At 33.6% G+C, this 20,756-nt stretch overlaps 1 protein-coding gene across 1 annotated transcript in view; it reads left to right on the forward strand.

The window, feature by feature from the left end:
• The window catches only part of LRFN5 (leucine rich repeat and fibronectin type III domain containing 5), a 280,615-nt gene that overhangs the window by 129,092 nt on the left and 130,767 nt on the right, over positions 1 to 20,756 (forward strand). Inside the window, exon 2 of the mRNA XM_024117969.3 lies at positions 461 to 635. The gene's annotated coding sequence lies outside the window, so the exon portion shown is untranslated. The remainder of the gene's footprint in view (positions 1 to 460; positions 636 to 20,756) is intronic.

Here is a 20,756-nt window from a genome sequence, read left to right on the forward strand (position 1 = left end):
GAAAAAACAGGCAACATGACAAAACTGTTAACTCCATGAGGGCAAAACTAATGCGATTCATTCACTGCTGTATCCCCAGCATCAGGTATCTGGTACTTAGTAGGTGATGATTAGTATTTGTTGACTTATGCAATTTGTTTAACATTAGCCTACAAGTTGAATTAATTGAAATACAAAGAAAATTGAACTATGATGTATCTTTTAATTGTTTAAACTGTTTTCAATTATGAGATAAGAAAATTTCCAAAAATGAAAAGCAGACTGCTGACATATCTATTGGAATCAGAGCATATTGCACATTCCACTGGAAAGCCTTATTATGCAAATCTATTTAAATTCTGTTTAGTGATATTCCTGATAGAGTTTGAAATCGATCACACAGTTAACAGCAACTATATTTTTCAAAGATACTTCATAAGCATATTTTGATATACTTTTTTTGTGCTTGTCTCCTTTGAAGAGTCCCTGTAACCATTCTGCCAGGTGTTGGGAAGATATGTAGTAGCTGAGCACCTTACTTCTGTCACCATCCTCAGAATCAACTTTGGAGATGCTTTCACCCTGTCCGTCTTCTGCAGCAGACAGGCCGAGTGCTGACTCCTTCTCAGCAGTGAGGAACTCTTCAGACTCCAGAAGTAAGTTGCTTGCATTCAGTTTGATCATTGGCCAGTGGGTTCGAAAACTCTTAGGGGAGGCTAAATAGAAATCTTGCAAATTAATATACAAATTAAAAACCAGCATTATTCATCACTGATTATTTCGTTTATTTTTTGAGTCCTGTCTTTCTGGAAATACAAAGTCTACCACATTGTATGTCGCTAACCTATATATTTATGGAATCTGCAGATTTTTTTTGGAGATTATTTCACCTGTGTTATCATGACTCATATTTGCAGCCTTGAGGCTTATACAAGGGAGAGATTAAAATAATAATGTTTGCACATGAATAAACAGATTCAGAATGACCAAGTATTTTATCAAAGTTGCTTGGCTAATGAGTTATGAAGATGGAATAAAATCCCTGGTTTTTTGATTCTTAAAAATCGAGTACTCTTTCCAGGCCTGTGATCTCTAGTGCTACATGGAGGGTAAGGGTCTGTTGCTAGAAATAGCACTTTTCCTGATTGGTTGATTTACTGAATGATATGTTCTCTATGTCATTGAAGGAGAGTTATGGCAGCCTATAAATATGCATATGGAAAAATTAAGGAAAAGGGAAATCACATGTATGATAATAAAATGAAAAAGAGGGACATATTACAAATTATATAACATAATGTATTGTGTACTACCCAAAACCAAATTCCCAGCTACATGTTTATCTTTTGGCTTTCTAATTACTGGGTAAATCAGGTAAACACATCAATTACATGATTATATTCTCAGGATTTAAAAAATAAAGGCAATTTATTTGGAAAAGTTTAGACTTTCCTGGTCCATGTATAAGATTCTATCATTTTGCCATTTTTCTAGTTTATTTGGTTTAAATTTGACATGTTTATTTTTTTCCTTCTTCCCCCAAACACTTGATAAAAGCATCCCTTGCTGCTGTTAAAGGTATATTTGTATCACAAAGTGACCACACAGGAAATGATTATGCGTGCATTTGTATAGGGAGCAGAAGTTTGATATAGCCTAGATTGTCTCTCAGTAATTAGGTGCTTAGCAATTGAAATTTCCTTGAAGGGAATGGGTAGGAGATACTTAATAAGCTTAGTTTTATTTTGCAATATATTACAGCTTAAAATGCCCGCAACAGACAGGTCTGTGTCCTTAAGGGAATATAGAGACTGTTGTTAAGAATTTATTTATGAATCAGGGTGCTACGTTGTATAAGATTTAAAACAGGCAGCCAGTATATCGTTGCTAGTGTACTCAAAGTACTATAGAAGGACTACTTTTAAGACATAAACAAAAGGATGTATTAGGTTATATTGAGGTTAATTCAGTATAACTATAACTGTAGCATAAAATGATGAGTCTGAGTATGCAGAAGATAGATTACAAATCATTATTTTAGTGTGTGTTTTTTCTATGTATATTTTATTACTTTGTGCTCCTTTCGTACATGATTTATTCATTTATCTTAAGAATTGCTTTCATGGCTTTTTTCCTTGAGCTTTTTATTAAATAAAACAACTTGAGGAAGACATTCTAAATTTTCCACCTTTTACTTTCCTTAAAGAAATTGAGGATCATCTCTGAGCCTGAGGTGATTTCACACATTATGAAGATGTGGAATGTATTGGGTTTATTTCTTAAAGGCAATGTCACAAGAAATCCCAGAGTGTTTATCTGCCCAAACAATTAATTAGATAATTAATGATTTTTGTTTTCCACAGATAAGGGAAACATTATTTATTTTTCTTTTTCTAAATAAACATCTGACTTTATGAAAACTGTTAGCCAAGGAGATATATTTACTGACATAGATTCCCTAGTGTAAATCACAAGACTTAGTGAATTCAACTACATTTTCATTTGCTAATGGCTATAATCAAGACCAGAGGATTTACTTAATTAACCTGGCAATAGAAGGCTAAACAGAAATAATTTGTATATTGAAAAGGACTCTTCTGAGTTAATGCTTAATTCAATTTTTTTAATTACCAGTCCATTAGTCTGTAAAAGTAGAGCCTCCTTTTCCCTTTTAATTTTTTTCTTTGGAGTGACATTAGGCTGAAAGTCTTTCATGGAATTAATCACGTTCAAAAAAGAGAAAGTAAATACATTCCTAATTAGCTTCCTCAAATTTCAGATAGCTCATTGAAAATTCATAGCACATCCATTAAAATCCCTTTAAAAAATGAAATGGAATACTGGGAACTTTCTTAGTGGAAGCAAAAAATATGAATGGAGAAGTAGTAAAATAATGTGGGAATGGAATGCCTGTTATTAGTACAGGACAGTTGAGATGGTGGTGGTTGCTATGATGGTTATTTTTCTCATTGTGGCATCTTCAGTTAGTCTTGGCCAGTAAGTAGTACTTCTGTCTGTTTCTGCTGTTCTTGTTTAGCTAAAGCACAGATAAATTTAAAGAAAAAACAGTAATATCTGAATAGGAAATGTGCATGCCTGTGTAAATATATAGGTATGTATATATTTATCTAAAGACTGTTTACTATACACATAACAGCAATGATAATAACTCTACAAGGCTAGCATGCCTTCTAAATATTAAGGTATCCTTAATGACATTAAATATATAATATTTAAAACACTTTTTATTTTTCTGAAAAAAATTCCCCTACACTTAAGACTTGTAAATTACCAACTCTGATAACATTTATTGACAGTGTCTTAGCCCCTCATCATAATAATGACCAACTTATAATCATTTGACACTTTCTAGTAATTTTTAATAAACATTAATTTATTTGATTATTATATTATTTCTTTGAGGTAGCTTTAAAAATTTGAATATGCTCTCAACCAGTTTTTTTATGCTTAATATCTTTGGGTATATATGTATATACTTGAAATCATTCCAGATTCTTGAGCCACAAAAACATAGATAGAGAATTAGTGTTATTGATAGGACAAAGTAATATGCTAAAGTGGTTACATGAATTAGTTTCAATAATCCTGACAGGTAGAGCAGAGAGTAAACATGTTATATCATGCAGTGCTCATTTTGAAAGAAGGGAGAATAAAAAATTTCTCAAAGAAAGCAAACTTGCTAATGACTCTCACTTATGTACTTGGTGCCAGTTAATTCCAAATTGATATACCTAATCACCTAAGTGCCTTAATCTAACACGTTACAAACTAAGCTCTTGGCCATCTCTACAAATACACTCTTTTGATGGATTTGAGCTCAGTAAATGACATTATCATGTACCAGAAAAAATAAGAATCCTCTTTTCACCCCTCTCCTTCATTCCACAATTTGGTCACCTAATCTGGTCATATTTCCCTACCAAAATTTTTTCTCAAATTCATCCACTTGTCTTCATTTGAGACCATCAGTACCCTGGTCCCAACTACCATAATTTCTACCCTGGACTACTCCAGAGGCCTTCTGAATTATCTGCTCATGCCCACTGATGCATCTATTCTGTCTGCTCTCCATAGACAGCTTTAAAAAATGCAAAACTGAGATGACACACCTCTCTAAAGACCATTCCCCTTAGAACATTCACCAAGTTTCTTTTCCTGGCTTAACACACTCCCATGGGTTAGCACTTTTTTAAATGCCTCCAACTCATTCCTCCAACTCATCTTTCCCTGCATGATAGATGCAGAGGCCTTTCAGTTCCTCTTTCCTGTCATGTGACCTCCAGTGAGGTCTTTGTACATGGTTGCTTCTCCCTAAGCAAATCACCACTCCCATCTCCTTTTTGCCTAGTATATCAACACAGTAGTTGCTTCTTGAAGGAAGCTTTTCTTGCTCCGCCTGATGCGATCATCCTTTTATTATTGGGTTGGCCAAAAAGTTCGTTTAGGTTTTTCTGTAACATCTTATGGAAAAACCCAAATGAACTTTTTGGCCAACCCAACTATATGGTCTCATAGCACCATATAACTGTAATTCATTAACATGTTATGTCTCTTTGTACAGTTGTGTGACTAATACTGACATCCCTTCCAGATGGAAAGCACTATAAGGTCACAATCCATGTCTGTTTTGCTCAACATTGTGACCCCTTTTTTTCCTTTAGGCACTGTGAGCACAGGCATAGAGTTTCCCCCCAATCCGCCGCCACCCCGTGTGTGTGTGTGTGTGTGTGTGTGTGTGTGTGTGTGTATGTGTGTTTTAAGAGAGAAAAATCCCTGAGATCTGAAAAAAAAAAATCACTGGAGTATCAGGGAGAGAAAATTATAACAGACAGGAACTGTTACTGGAAAATTAGTACTTATATTTTGCCTTTCTGCCAACCTGGGTTTTTTGTTATTGTTATTTTGTTGTTTGCCTTTCTTTAGTGACTTATTGAGACAGTTTTCCTTACAACTGTCATGACATTTATTACAAAGTTCCTGAAACTCTGATTCACCTGACAAGAGCCAGACCTCTTTATTTCTAGAACTAATAGCATTGCAAGTAGTGGCATGAACTTATTTTACTTCTATACTAATAATGGTAAGTGTTAAATATGAATGTTCAAATGTTTAAATATGAGTGTTAAATCCAAGGTATTGGTTGGTAAAATACGGGAAGCTTCCCTCTATCATGTAAAACATGAGCATTCTTTTCCTTTTATTTTAGAAAAGAAAGACTCCAAGGACATCAATTGGAACAAAATTTTTAAGTATCAACTATTAGATCTCTTCATTTGTTTTTGCATTTTTTTTGTCAGAGATTGACCCCAATTTACTGCACGCTCACCATTCACAGCAGGTGTCTGAATTTTCAGTGCCCTTATCCTGCCACCCTCTCCCCTTTTTAGTCTCAGCATCATTCTTCAGGGTCTTGTTTTTTAATAAGTGATGGATCAAGACCCTGTCCTTGCTGTTATGAAGCAGGTACAAATGAATCCGACTGAAATTTTTGTCTAAAAATAATTATAAATCAGTAGGAGAGCTAAGAGTATTACAATGCAGAAAGAACTAGCAAAAGATAAATAGTGATGAAAAGCTACACAGTCATGTTCAGTGTAAAAAGAGCTTACTTGCATCTGAGATCATGCCAATGTAATTCTTACCAGAAGTAGATTTTGTCTGGGCTTCAGAGATAAGTTTCAACCTTGGACTGTTGTTAATGTGCTGATGTGTTGTCTCATTTAGGTAAAAATTCCAGAAGCTAGAGAGATAATGCAAGTTCTCCCTAAAGCCCTTAAGTACTGACACCAAAATTTAAAATGTCTTAGCTGGCAATATTTGATTTAGAAAAGCCTCTGCACTCTCTGCCTACTGTTAGTGTTGGCCCTGTGAGTTGCTAACATTACAGCTCTTACTGTGAGGAGTCCTGGGAAGAGGTCTGAATAAATGCTTTGCTTTAGGAGATAATGGTTACTTTACATTTAGGACCAGAAGAAATTGATGTCATGTGGAGAGTACTCCTGGCAACTGACATTAGATGCACGGCAACAATCTTAATTGCAGAGCATTGGCTATGAAACCCATTGGAAAAAATCCAATTTGTATGGACCCAACCTTACCCAGTTTATTGTGATGAGCACCCTGTTCCACTGACTATGCAGTTCACCTCACTTATATCACTGTGCTCTGCACTAGGAGTATTTTAACATATGTCAGATTTGGAATTCTCTGGATAAACCGAGGCATCTCTCCATCAATATTCAACAGTGTGTGGGAGACTTTACAGAAAAGGAAAAAAAATGGCAGTGCAAAGACTTCTTTTAGCAAAAAATTCATGATTTACCATGGGAAGATACTCACAGACTGTGAGAAAATGTGTATGCTATATGGGTCACAAACACTAACTTAATATTGCTAATGACATAATATGAAGGGAGGAAATAGTGAAATGTATACTTAGAACTACATGGAAAGATGTGTAAAAATCAGGGACTTCAGAGACATATCATTACTAGCTGAAAACATTAATAATATAAGAAAACCTAGAGACTTGATTTTGAAAACTAACTTAGATAATACACTTAACTTAGATAATATGGTTTTGACACAAAAGTATTTGATACCTAGAATGTTTAAGAGCATCAGTGGTGCTAAAGGTATTTTATCACCTAGAGGGGATAAATAAAGCACACCATTGGGGATGCAGACAAGCAGGAGGTGATGTTTATGATAACCTCTTCCATCACCCCTGGTTACATACATAAAGCTGGATGGATGATGACTGTGACCTTGCAGGATGGTAGCTTGATCTCATTTGTTTAATTAATTAATGAACTATTAGGAATGTTAAAGGTATAACTTACTTGACATAAAACACATTTTCTGTGTATTTATATGGTAAAAGATCAGGCACATAAGATTTGGCAACTGAGGCACATAAGATTTGGCAACTGAGGCGAAAGCTCTGTTGCTGAGGTAAAAGCAACTTTTGTTTTAAGGTGTCTATTTTTCTCAATGTCGGGCAATTCTAAATCCATAATAAGAATCTGGCTTTCTTTTTGATCACTTGCATGCAAATATGGATTACTATGCTAAATCCTGAAGACTTAACATACTGTTTAATATCTAGAAAACAAATTACCTTTTAATACCTGCTTACTTTTTTATGACTTGAAGATAGAGTTCTGTTACAGGCAAATGCGTGCCTTTTAGATTATTTCAATACCTACTACAATAATGATTCTAACACAGAAATAATCCACAATTGAAAACATGCATTCATTATTTTTAAAGAGACAGAAAGATACACTTTTCTGTAATAAGAATTCTCTACTCAAAGGAGAGGACTGAAAAGGAAATTCTGACAAAACATTTTATATGTAATTTAATAAAATGTTTTCATTTTATCAGGGTTATATTTTGAAACACTTTTCAATATTTCTTATATGCATCTTGAAATGGTAGAATCTCAAAATTTTAGATCAGGTTTAATTGAAGAATGACTCTATATATAACAATTACAGTGATAATGAGTGGACCTATGTCATTCATGGATTTTATTGATGCAGTTATATGTAAATATCCTCAGTCTGGAAACTGGTATCCAGGAATGAGTGACATAATAGTGAGCCTGGCAGACATCCAACATCTGAATCACTTCTTGGATTTGTCCTCTATTCATCATAACATACAAGTAACTTTTATTAAAGGTATAGAGAGATTCTTTAAACCTCTTCAGCAATGCTCTGCTACATTTTATTGGTAGTTTCATGGTGGTATTCCTGATTTCTAGTACTTGGGGACAAAATCCATATATATGACTCCTCATGCAGTTGTGCAAGGGTATTTATGAAAAGAGATCTATACTGTTCCATTATGAAAAGTAATGATAAATAAGGAAGATATTTAAGAAAATGTCAAGTAAGAATCTAGCAGTCATTAAGTTTAACTTATCCTTACCCAGTCTTGTTAGTATCCTTATCATTATTTTTGCCACATGATACCCATGTGACAGGTAATATTTTGTTCTCATATATTTCAAACCTCAGAAATTATCAAGTCTGTGCTCTAGACTCAGGCAGGTGTTTTTCTCAAATAGGTTTTTTTATGCTTTTGTTTCACAGGCTATTTCTTGAGTCACCTTCAGAAATAAGTCTAGATATTAAGAAAACAGTAACTCTAGTCTATAAGATGTACTACTATATGAGAAACTCTTATTTAACCTACTCCAAATAAACCAAAAGACCACTTATTTATACATTTTGCAATGCACTTTTATACAAGATAATCGTATGAGAAGTAACAAATATCAGGGATTTACTTTAAAAATACACAGATCAAATACATTAAAAATAATAATGGCAATAATAATGGCAATTCCAAGGTACCAGAAATCTTTATGAGGAATGGTTAGTTATAGAGATTTTTATCTTATTTCTCTTTTTCATATTAGGTGTGTTTTGATATGCTGCAATTCCTTGCAAATTAGTAATCTTTGCTTAGGACATATAGGAATTTTCATTTCACTGAATGTAAATTAACCAGCATTTCATAATCATTCTAAATACATAGAAGTTTACTAAAAAATTGAAAACAAGAATAAACCTCATAATGTTTCATTAAATTTATACAAATTATCTTGTATCACAAAAACAACTATGTAATTTAATAATTTAAGTGATTAAAAATTGTAAATTCCAGAGCATATAAAAGGATCTCATGCAAGTAAAACATAAAAAGAGTATAAACATACAACTAAAATGTAGATATTCCATGTTCATGGAGGGCAGGACTCAATATTGTCAGGATGCCATTACTTGCCAACTAGATCTATAGATTCAATGCAATCCCAATCAAAATCCCAACAAGTTATTTTGTGGATATTCATAAACTGATTCTAACATTTATGTGGAGACGCAAAAGACCTAGAATAACCAACACAATATTAAAGAAGAGCAAAGTTGGAGGACTGATGATACCCAATTTCAAGTTTTACTGTAAAGCTTCAGTGATCAAGAAAGTGTAGTATTAGTGAAAGAATAGGCAAATAGGTCAATGGACAGGCAAACAGAATAGAGAGCCCAGAAATAGACCCCCATAAGTATAGTCAACTGATCTTTGACAAAGGAGCAAAGGCAATACAATGGAGCAGACAGCCTCTTCAACAAATGGTGATGGAACAACTGGACATGCACAAGCAAAAAAATGAATCTAGACACAGACCTTACAACCTTCACAAAAGTTAACTTAAAATGGATCAGAGACCTAAATGTAATATACAATACTATAAATCCTAGAAGATAATATAGGAGAAAACCTAGATAACATTAGGTATGGTGATGCCTTTTTATGTACGACACCTAAGAAACAATCCACAAATGAAATAATTGATAAGCTGGGCTTCTTTAAAAATAAAAAAAAATATGGGCTTCCCTGGTGGCGCAGTGGTTGCGCGTCCGCCTGCCGATGCAGGGGAACCGGGTTCGTGCCCCGGTCCGGGAAGATCCCACATGCCGCGGAGCGGCTGGGCCCGTGAGCCATGGCCGCTGGGCCTGCGCGTCCAGAGCCTGTGCTCCGCAACGGGAGAGGCCACAGCAGAGGGAGGCCCGCATACCACAAAAAAAAAAAATAAATAAAAATAAATAAATAAAAATAAAAAAATAAAAAAACAACTTCTCTTTGAAAGGCAAAGTCAAGAGAATAAGAGCACCAGCTACAGACTGGGAGAAAATATTTTCAAAAGATACATCTGATAAAGGACTGTTGTCCAAAATACACAATGAACTCTTAAAACTCAACAATGAAAACACAACATGTTTAGGAAATGAGCCAAAGACCTTAACAGGTACCTCACTAAAGCAGATATACAGATGGTGAAAAAATGTTCTACATCATATGTCATAAGGAAAATACAAATTAAAACAACAGTGAGTTGCTACTTCACACCTATTAGAAAGCCCAAAATCTGGAACACTGACAACACCAAAGCTGGCAAGGTTTTGGAGCATCAGGAACTTTCATTCACTGCTAGTGGGAATGCAAGATGGTACAGCCACTTTGGAAGACAGTTCGCCTGTTCCTTACATAACTAAACATACTCTTACCATATGATCCAGCAGTCATGCTCCTTTTCTATTTACCCAAAAGAGTTAAAAACTTACGTCCACACAAAAAACTGCACATGGATTTGGATAGTAGTTTTATTCATAATTGACGGATGCCTATTACTAAAGAAAGAAGGCAATCTGAAAAGGCTACACACTGCATGATTCCAACTACATGATATTCTGGAAACAAAACTATGAAAACAGTAAAAAGATCAGTGGTTGCTATGTGTTTGGGGGTAGGAGGTGCATAGACAGAGCACAGAGGATTTTTAGGGCGGTGAAAATACTCTGTCTGATACCATAATGATGGATACATGTCATTATACATTTGTCCAAACCCAGAGAATGTAATACACCAAGAATGAACGGTAATGTAGACTATGGATTTGGAGTGATAATGATGTGTCAATTTTATGTTAATCAATTGTAGCAAATGTTCCACTCTAGTTGAGGATATTAGTAATAGGAGAGTCTATACATGTGTGGAGGCAGGGAATAGTAAGTATATGAAAAATCTCTATCTTTTCCTCAGTTTTGCTGTGAACCTTAAACCGCTCTTAAAAAGTAATGTCTTAATAAAAAAAAACCCAGTATAAACATTTCAGTAGTTTCATTGTTGAACTTTCTTCCATGTTTCAGGTTTTAAATAAATTCCTTAGATATTATGAAATATTACTGTGTCTGTTACTTTGGAATTGCCATATTCGATATGGGTTGCTTTCTCATTCTTATATTAACTTGAAATTATTTGATATATTAGTAAGATTGAAAATCTGTGCAAGAATTTATTGGCCTTTCAGATTTTCTTTTTGGTGAAACCCTTTGCTAATCTTTATATTAGGGTGTGTTTTCTTACCAGATTGTAGTAGTTTTTAAAAATATATTTTGCATTATAGTCGTTCATGGATTTTTTGGGTCACACACATATTGCCTATAATCTATGGCTAGTGTTTTCACTTTCATAATGTTACACTGTATTCATTAAGGACTAATATTCTAGGTTCAGGGGTTGAGGCGGGAATAAGATTTTTCCTTCCTAAATCAGATGCAGCGTCACAAGGTATGAGTCATAAGCAGGCATGCTTCAATGTCTGCATCTGAACCTTGACACTCAGAAGGGCTTAAGAGGGAGGTATATAGCTAATATTTATTACCATTCAGGAGTGGTTTGCATACACTAAAGTCAAAGGAGAGTGAGAGTTGTGAAATTGTTCCTGCAGCTTTCAGATGCCCAAGGAAACGTGACCCTTTCCCATCCTCAAGGGAAATAGCACTTCCATCAGAGGATCTACCAGTAAAATAGTGGTGAACTGGATGAGATTATGTTGCCTCAGACTGTACTGGAGAGATGGACATTAAGCACCCTCTTTTATGGTGTCAGCTGAGAATATTCCTGGATCTTATTTAGTGTAGGTCTATGAGAATTCTGGGGCTTACCTACACTAGTAACCCAGAGGTAGTTTTTAAGTATAAGTGCTACTGACACATTTAACATTTCACACACAGTATGCATGCCTTAATTCAACATACTTTAATGTCATCAAGTTTCATCAGCTTTTTAAAATATTTAATAGTTTCAGTCTTTAATTTTAAGGGACAGTGCATGACCAAAGGAAGTAAATCATTTTTACGAAGAGAGATATGCACAAAGGACCCCAAGCTCTAGAAAAGGGATTATCTCAGGAACTCCTTACCCAGATAAAATGTTTTCATTTTAATGTGGTAAAATTATCAATTGTTTCTTTTGGTTTGATATATGTATGTGTGCTTTTTGGGGTTTTTTTTGCATTGTTTAAGCTATTGTTCTCTGCTATTGAAGAAATAAAGATATTTTTCTATGTATTATTTTAATATTTTAAAAGTATCTTTACATTTTTTTTAGATAGTGTGGAAATTATATTTGGAGTTCTATTTTATTTTTTCCATGCTGGTAACCAACTGTCCTGATATTGTTTTTTATTGAATAATTTATCCTTTCCCTATTGAATTGAAACTCTAACTCTGCCATTCACAGAGCTTTCACATATGCATAGATGTATTTTTTTATTTTCTATTTTATTTTATTGTTCTATTCATCATCCTTGCACAAATAACATGCTGTAATCTAATTATTCTGCTTATGTCTTAATAGATTGTAGGATGAATGAATCCACTCCTTTCATTCCTCCTTCACACTTGCCTTGGCCAATGTTGGCTCTTTATTCTTCATCCTTCTGTTTCAATTTTGGACATAGAGAAGTTTGATGAAAAATCATGTAAATTTTACTGGAATCACATTTACTCCAATAATTTTTATTTTAGTTTGGGAAGAAATATTTTTTCAATTTTTTAATATATATATATCTATCAACCATCTTTTACAGGTCCTATAATAAGGTTTTATACATTTCTCCTTATATGTCTTGCATTTCTCTTTTATTTCTTTACAAGATTTTGTGCTTTTGCGAATGGACTTTTAAAACGTTACATTTTCTGCTGATTGTGTCTGTATAGTAATGTTGCTTTTTAATCATTATATTTTCTAAGCAACTTTGCTGAATTCTTATTGGCTTTAGTAGTTTGTAGTTCTTGAAATTATATAATTTTATTGATAATATCTATAAAATAGCATTATTAAAATTTCCCTTATATTTCCATTATCTAATTGAACAGGTTAGGATCTCTTATAACGGTGAATGAAAATGGTGATCATGGCCGTTCTTATATTTTCTCTCCTTTAAGAGTACTATTTTTCATGTTTTGTCATAGTGTATGATGTTTGCACTAAGTAATTTTATGGTAAGTACCAATTTAGGGTACATGCACTTTTACAAACTAAGGAAGCACAATTTTCCTTTTCATCATTTTCTTGATAACGAACGTTATGGAGTTTCTATTGTGGTAGTCAGTTTTAGATTTTAATGGATCATGATAATGGAGCTCATCAAACCTTAAGTCAGCTTCTAATTTTTTTCCTAATTTACATTGTACTCAACATTAAAATGCCATTAAGACATTTCATGGGTTCCTTTTTTTGGGGGGAATAGAATCATGTTTGAATCCCTCAAGATTTGTTAATATTTGTTTTCTCCAGTCCCAGAATCATGACCTTGTCTCTGCACTCTCCCAGAAAGCTTGATTTTGGCATATTTAAATATAAAATCTTTATATTAGCTGGAAATAGCATGATCAATCTGATTCTTAGTCAGAATCTAGAAATCAGTAGGAAATTCAGCAGATATTCACATAATTAAATAGAATTTTAAAAGAGCATGGCTTTCTTCATTTAAAATTGAAGGATTAGGGACCAAGAGAAGATTTTTAATATATATATTAAATATATATATATATATCTGAGCTTCACAGACAATTAATGGAAGAAACTGGCTTAACTTCTTCTAAGGTATAACTTAAATACTTAAAGTTCATTTGGGGCTGTTTTACACTTTTACAGATAAATCTCTTTTTTTTCCATCTTCCAGTTTATTTCTTTGATTATCATTGGCCTCTATACTGCTGTTTACTCCCATTGACTGGTTGTTGTTGCTATGGTTATTATCATCATGGTTTAATATTTTACTGAAAAAATGTGTTCTTATTATATTGCAACATTTAATACAGAAAGCTTCATAAAACGTATGTACATTTTAATGAATAACTACAGTGTGAATAACAGTGAGACTATCACTCAGTTCAAAAAATAGAACATTGTCATTGTCCTTCTCTGCTTCTATCCAAAATGTTATTCTTCTTTACTAAGCTGACAACTGTATCATGATCTAAGCTATATAATAACTTCTTTGTTTTTTTTTTTTAGTTTTACTTCCTATGTATGCTTCCATAACATATATAGATAGTTTTGTCAGATTTTGAACTATGTAGAAATGGATTATTACTGTACTTGCCATTTGTATCTTGTGTCTTTTGCTTTATATTTTGCTTTTTGAGATATATTTCAGTTGTTGTATATAGATCTTCATTGTTGTAGAAGTGATCTGTTGTATTAATACATTAAAATTTATTTCTTCTTGTTTTGATTTTAAGACTACTGCAGATAAAGTACATTGTTATACACATGCACTGATTTCTACCTAAATATCCTGTATATATTTTATTAGATTTATACTCACTTATTAATTCCAGGAGTTTTTTTTGTCAGTTCTCTGGGACTTTTCATGTAAACAATTAAGTTTCTGTGAACAAAGCAGTTTTATTTTTACTTCTCAATCTTCATAACTTTTATTTCCTGTTTATGTCTTATTGCACTAGCTAGGACTTCCAGTATCCTGCTGTATAGGAATGGTGAAAGGAAACATCCTTGCATTGTTCCCAGTCTTGGAGGGAAAATATCCAGTTTCACACCATTAAGTAAGATATTAGCTGTAGGCATTTTGTAGAAGTTCATTACCAAGTTGAGGAAGTTCTTCTTTATTCTTAGTTAGCTGAGAATTTTTCTCATGAAAAGGTGTAGGATTTTGCCAAATGCTTTTTCTGCATCAATTTGATGTACGCTTTTTTTTATTATTAGCTTGTTTGCGTGATGGAACACTGATTTTTAATTTTTGAATTAGCCTTGCATGACAAGAATAATGGTCATTTGTTAATTATGTATAATCTTTATCATTGGATTCAATTTGCTAATTTTTTAAAGGATTCTTAACATTTACATTAAGGAGAACTTTTGGTCTGTAGTTTTCCATTCTTGCAGTGTCTTTATCTGGTTTTGGTATTAGGGTCATGGTGGCCACATGGAATAAGTTAAGGAATGTTACCTCTGCTTCTATTTTCTGGAAGAGTTTGTATAGAATCAGTACCATTTCCCCTTAAGTGTTTGGTAGAATTCACCATTGAGACAGACTGGGCCAGGTGCTTTCTTTTTCAGAAAATTGTTAATTGTTCATTCAGTGTCATTAGGAAATAGAGACTTATTCTGATTATCTACTCTACTGGTGTGAGTTTTGGTAGTTAGTATCTTTCAAGGAATTGGTGCATTGCATGTAAATTATCAAATTTGTGGATGTAGAGTTGTTCATAATATTCTCTTATTATCCTTTTTAATGTTTGTTAAATCAGACATCAGTAATGATAGCCTTATTTCTGATATCAGTAATTAGTATCTTCTCTCTTTTTTTTCTTGGTTACCCTGGTTGAAGTTTATCAATTTTATTGATTTCTTCATAAAACCAGATCTAGGTTATATTGATTTGCTCTTTTGTTTTCCTGCTTTCCATTTAATTCCTTTTTCCTCAAATTTTTATTATTTATTTTCTTCTGTTTACTTTAGTTTAATATACCTCATCTTTCTCTGTTTAATATACCTCATCTTTCTCTAGGCTCCTAAGGTGAAAGCTTAAATTATTGATTTTATATCTTTTTTCCTAATATATGTGTTCCATGTTATAAATTTCCCAATAAGCAGTGCTTTTGCTACATCCCAGTTTTCAATAATTTGTATTTTTATATGAATTTAGTTCAAAATATTTCTAAATTCTCTTGAAACTTCTTTGACCTATGAGTTATTTAGAAGTATGTCGCTTCATCTCTAAATATTTTTATATTTTTCAGCTTTCTGTTACTGATTTAATAACATTTATTTTCATTGTTACTTGATAACATATTCTGTACGTTTTCTATCCTCTTACATTTGTTAAGGTATGTTTTATGCCCAGAATGTGGTCTGTCTTGGTGATTGTTCCATATGAGCTTGAGAAGAATGTGTATTCTGCTGTTGGATGAAGTACTCTATAAATGTCAATTATTTCAAGTTGATTGATAGTGCTATTCAAACTATGTCCTTACTAATTATTTGCCTGCAGGATCTATCAATTACTAAAAAAGAAGCATTAACCTCTCCAACTATAATAGTGGGATTGTCTGTTTCTCCTTGCAATTCTGTCAGTTTTGCCTCATATCTTTTGATTCTCTGTTGTTAGGTGGATACATTTTACAGATTGTTATGTCTTCTTGAACAATTTACCCTTTTGTCATTAAGTAATGTCCTTCCTTGTCCCTAGAAATCTGTTCTGAAGTCAGCTTTGTCTGAAATTAATATAACTATGTCAGCTTGTTTTGGATTAGTGTTAATATGATCTCTCTCCATCCCTTTACTTTTAATCAGTGTATCTATATATTTAAAGTTTCTTGTAGAAAACATACAGTTAAGTCTTTTTTTATAACTGAATCTGACAATCTCTGTCTTTTACTTGGACCATTCATGTTTAAAATGATTATTGCATTCATTGGATTAATTTCTACCATATTTTAAGTTTTTTATTTATTGCACTTGTTCTTTTTACTTTCTTAACCACTCCTATTTTTCTGTGCTCTCAAAGATTTTAATTGAACATTTTTTATGATTCCACTTTCTCCCCTGTATTAATTTTACTAGTTTTTAAGATGTTTTTAGTGGCTGCTCTAGCATTTGCAGTATACATTTACCTTTAAGTCCACTTTTAAATAACACTGCACTAGTTCACAAGTATATACATAACTGAGACCATTCCCAATTTCTCCCTCCCATCTCTTATAATGTTGTTACCATTCATTTCACTTAACCATGTGTTATATTCATGTAAAACATTATTAATATTATTATATTGAACAAATAGTTATCTTTTAAATCAGTTAAGCATAAGAAAAATATTTCACCTTCATTATTTTCCTTCTCTGATACTCTTCTTTATGTTGATCTAAGTTTCTGACTTATATCACTTTCTTTCTCCCTGAAGAACTTCTTTTAAAATTTCTTGCAGGGCACATCTGCTTCTGATGAATTTCCTCACTTTTTATTTTGTCTGAGAAAATATTTTTTTCTCCTTTACTTTTGAAGGAAAATGTTTCTGGATATAGAATCTTAGTTTTGTATTGTTGTTGTTGTTGTTGTTTTTTCAATACTTTATACATTTTAGTTCACTTTCTTTTTGTTACATCTTTTCTGATGGGAAGCCCAACACAGTCCTTAGACTTAATCTTCTATAATTAAGGTGACATTTGCCCTCTGGTTTCTTTCAAGATTTTTCCTTTATACTTGGTTTACTGCAGTGTGAATATGATATGCCTAAGTGTAGATTTTTTGGTATTTGTTCTGTGTGGAGTTTTCTTACCTTCCTGGACCTGTAGTTTGGTGTTTGTCTTTAATTTTAGAGATGTCTTGGCGAGGATTATTTCAAATATTTCTCCTTCTCCATTATCTCTTTCTTCTCCTTGGATTTTACAGTTGTGTGTGTTTCATCCTTTGAAATTGTCCTGCAGTTCTTGGATATTCTGTTTCTTTTCTTTTTTTCATTCTTTTTTTACTTCTAGTTCAGTCTGGGACATTTCTATTGACATACCTTGAAGCTTACTGTTTCTTTCCTTGACTGTGTTCAGTCTACTCATGAGTCTGCTAAGGGCATTTTTTGCTGTTATATTGTTTTTTAATTCTATAATTTCTTTTTTGATTCTTTCTTGGAGTTGTCAACTCTCTACTTACCTTATTCATCTGTTCTTGCGTGTTGTCTACCTTTTCCTTTGCAACTGTTAACAAATTAAACATAGTTATTTTATTTTTATTTTTCTATTGAAGTATAGTTGATTTACAATGTTGTGTTAATTTCTGTACAGCAAAGTGACTCAGTTATATATATATATTCTTTTTTATACTCTTTTCCATTATGGTTTATCACAAGATATTGAATATACTTCCCTGTGCTATACAGTAGGACCTTGTTGCTTATCCATCCTATATAGAATAGTTTGCATCTGCTAATCTCAAACTCCCAGTCCTTCCCTCCCCAGCCCTCCCCCTTGGTAACCACAAGTCTGTTTTCTATATCTGTGAGTTTGTTTTTGTTTTGTAGATATGTTCATTTGTGTCATATTTTAGATTCCACATAGAAGTGATATCAAATGGTATTAGTTATTTCTCTTTCTGACTTACTTCACTTAGTATGATAATCTCTAGGTCCATTCATGTTGCTGTAAATGGCATTATTTTGTCCTTTTTATGGCTGAGTAATATTCCATTGTATATAGATATGTACCATACCTTCTTTATCCATTCATCTGTTGATGGGCATTTAGTTTGTTTCCATGTCTGGACTATTGTAAATAGTGCTGCTATGAACACAGTGGTGCAGGTATCTTTTGGAATTAGAGTTTTGTCTGGGTATATGTCCAGAAGTGGGATTGCTGAATCATACGGTGACTCTATGTTTTAGTTTCTTGAGGAACCTCCATACTGTTTTTCATAGTGGCTGCACCAATTTACGTTCCCACCAATAGTGTAGGAGAGTTCCCTTTTCTCCACACTCTGTTAAGCATTTGTTATTTGCATACTTTTTAATGATGGCCATTCTAACTGATGTGAGGTGATACCTCATTGTAGTTTTGATTTGCATTTCTTCTATAATTAGTGATGATGAACATCTTTTCATGTGTTTGTTGGCCATCTGTATGTCTTCTTTGGACAAATGTCTATTTAGGTCTTCTGCCCATTTTTCGATTGGGTTGTTTGTTGTTTTCTTATTGAATTGTAGGAGCTGTTTGTATATTTTGGAAATTAAGCCTTTGTCAGTCACATTATTTGCAAATATTTTCTCCCAGTCCATAAGTTGTCTTTTCGCTTTGTTTATGGTTTCCTTTGCTGTGCAAAAGCTTAGAAGTTTGATTAGGTCAACATAGTTATTTTAAATTCTCTCTCTGATAACTACAATATATGAGTTATATCTGAGTCTTGTTCGGATGCCTGCTTTGTTTCTTCAGTCTGTGTTTTTTCTACCTTTTGCCATACCTTGTAAGTTTTTATTAAACATCAGATACGTTGCATTGCGTAATAGGACCTGAAATAAGTGGGACTTTAATGCGAGGATTTATATTCATCTGGCTAGAGATGAATTTGTTTAGTATTCGCTGTAGCTATGGGTGCCAGAGGCTTTAGATTCTTTTGGAGTCTTTGTTTTTGTCTCCCCTCATAACTTCGGGCTTCTCTTCGTACTCCTCATCAGAAAAAGTCTGTGTCTTACAGCTACTTCAGCTGTAACCCATTTTATTATACTAGACCTCTGTTGTGGTGCTAACAAGAGGAAAAAGAAAAGTGTTCTATAATCTTATGAATAAATCTGTCTTCAAGTGAGCTGTGACTCATGGCTGAATTTCACAAGTGTTTCTTTGGTGTCACAGCTGCCCACCACCACCCCACCCCACCCGCAGCAATAGGTGAGTCAGAAAGGCTAAATGTGGCTCAAGTAGTTAAGAATCACTTCTCAGAGACGCAGAGACAGGACTTATCTTTGATAAAAATCTTTTCTTTTGAACGGTAAGCTCTTTTTATAGAGAACGTGTAATATCGCCATTTGCATTTTCAAAAAAAATTTTAACACCTTTATTGGAGTATAATTACTTTACAATGTGGTGTTAGTTTCTGCTGTATAACAAAGTGAATCAGCTATATGTATACATATGTCCCCATATCCCCTCTCTCTTGCGACTGCCTCCTACCATCGCTATCCCACCTCTCTAGATGGTCACAAAGCACCGAGCTGATCTCCCTGTGCTACGCAGCTGCTTCCCACTAGCTATCTGTTTTACATCTGGTAGTGTATATATGTCAGTGCTACTCTCTCACTTCATCCGAGCTTACCCTTCCCCTTCCTTGTGTCCTCAAGTCCATTCTCTATATCTGCGTCTTTATTCCTCTCCTGCCCCTAGGTACATCAGAACCATTATTTTTTTTCAGATTCCATATATATATGTGTTAGCATACGGTATTTGTTTTTCTCTTTCTAACTTACTTCACTCTGTATGACAGACTCTAGGTTCATCCACCTCACTACAAATAACGCAACTTCGTTTCTTTTTATGGACGAGTAATATGCCATTGTATATATGTGCCACATCTTCTTTATCCATTCATCTGTCAATGGACACTTAGGTTGCTTCCATGTCCTGGCGATTGTAAATAGAGCTGCAATGAACATTGTGGTACATGACTCTTTCTGAATTATGGTTTTCTCAGGGTATATGCCCAGTAGTGGGATTGCTGGGTCATACGGTAGTTCTATTCTTAGTTTTTAAAGGAACCTCCATACTGTTCTCCAAACTGGCTGTATCAATTTATATTCCCACCAACAGTGCAGGAGAGTTCCTTTTTCTCCATACCCTCTTCAGCATTTATTATTTGTAGGCTTTCTGATGATGGCCATTCTGACTGGTGTGAGGTGATAGCTCATTGTAGTTTTGATTTGCATTTCTCTAATGATTAATGATGTTGAGCATTCTTTCATGTGTTTGCTGGCAATCTATCTTCTTTGGAGAAATGTTTATTTAGGTCTTCTGACCATTTTTGGATTGGGTTGTTTGTTTTTTTGATACTGAGCTGCTGAGCTGCTTGTAAATTGTGGAGATTAGTCCTTTGTCAGTTGCTTCATTTGCAAATATTTTCTCCCATTCTGAGGGATGGCTTTTCATCTTTTTTATGGTTTCCTTTGCTGTGCAAAAGCTTTCAAGTTTAATTAGGTCCCATTTGTTTATTTTTGTTTTTATTTCCATTTCTCTAGGAGGTAGGTAAAAAAGGATCTTACTGTGATTTATCTTATAGAGTGTTCTGCCTATGTTTGCCTCTGACAGTTTGATAGTGTCTGGCCTTACATTTAGGTCTTTAATCCATTCTGAGATTATTTTTGTGTATGGTGTTAGGGAGTGTTCTAATTTCAT

This window comes from Physeter macrocephalus, chromosome 11, assembly GCF_002837175.3.
Source record: "Physeter macrocephalus isolate SW-GA chromosome 11, ASM283717v5, whole genome shotgun sequence".
NCBI lineage: Eukaryota > Metazoa > Chordata > Mammalia > Artiodactyla > Physeteridae > Physeter > Physeter macrocephalus.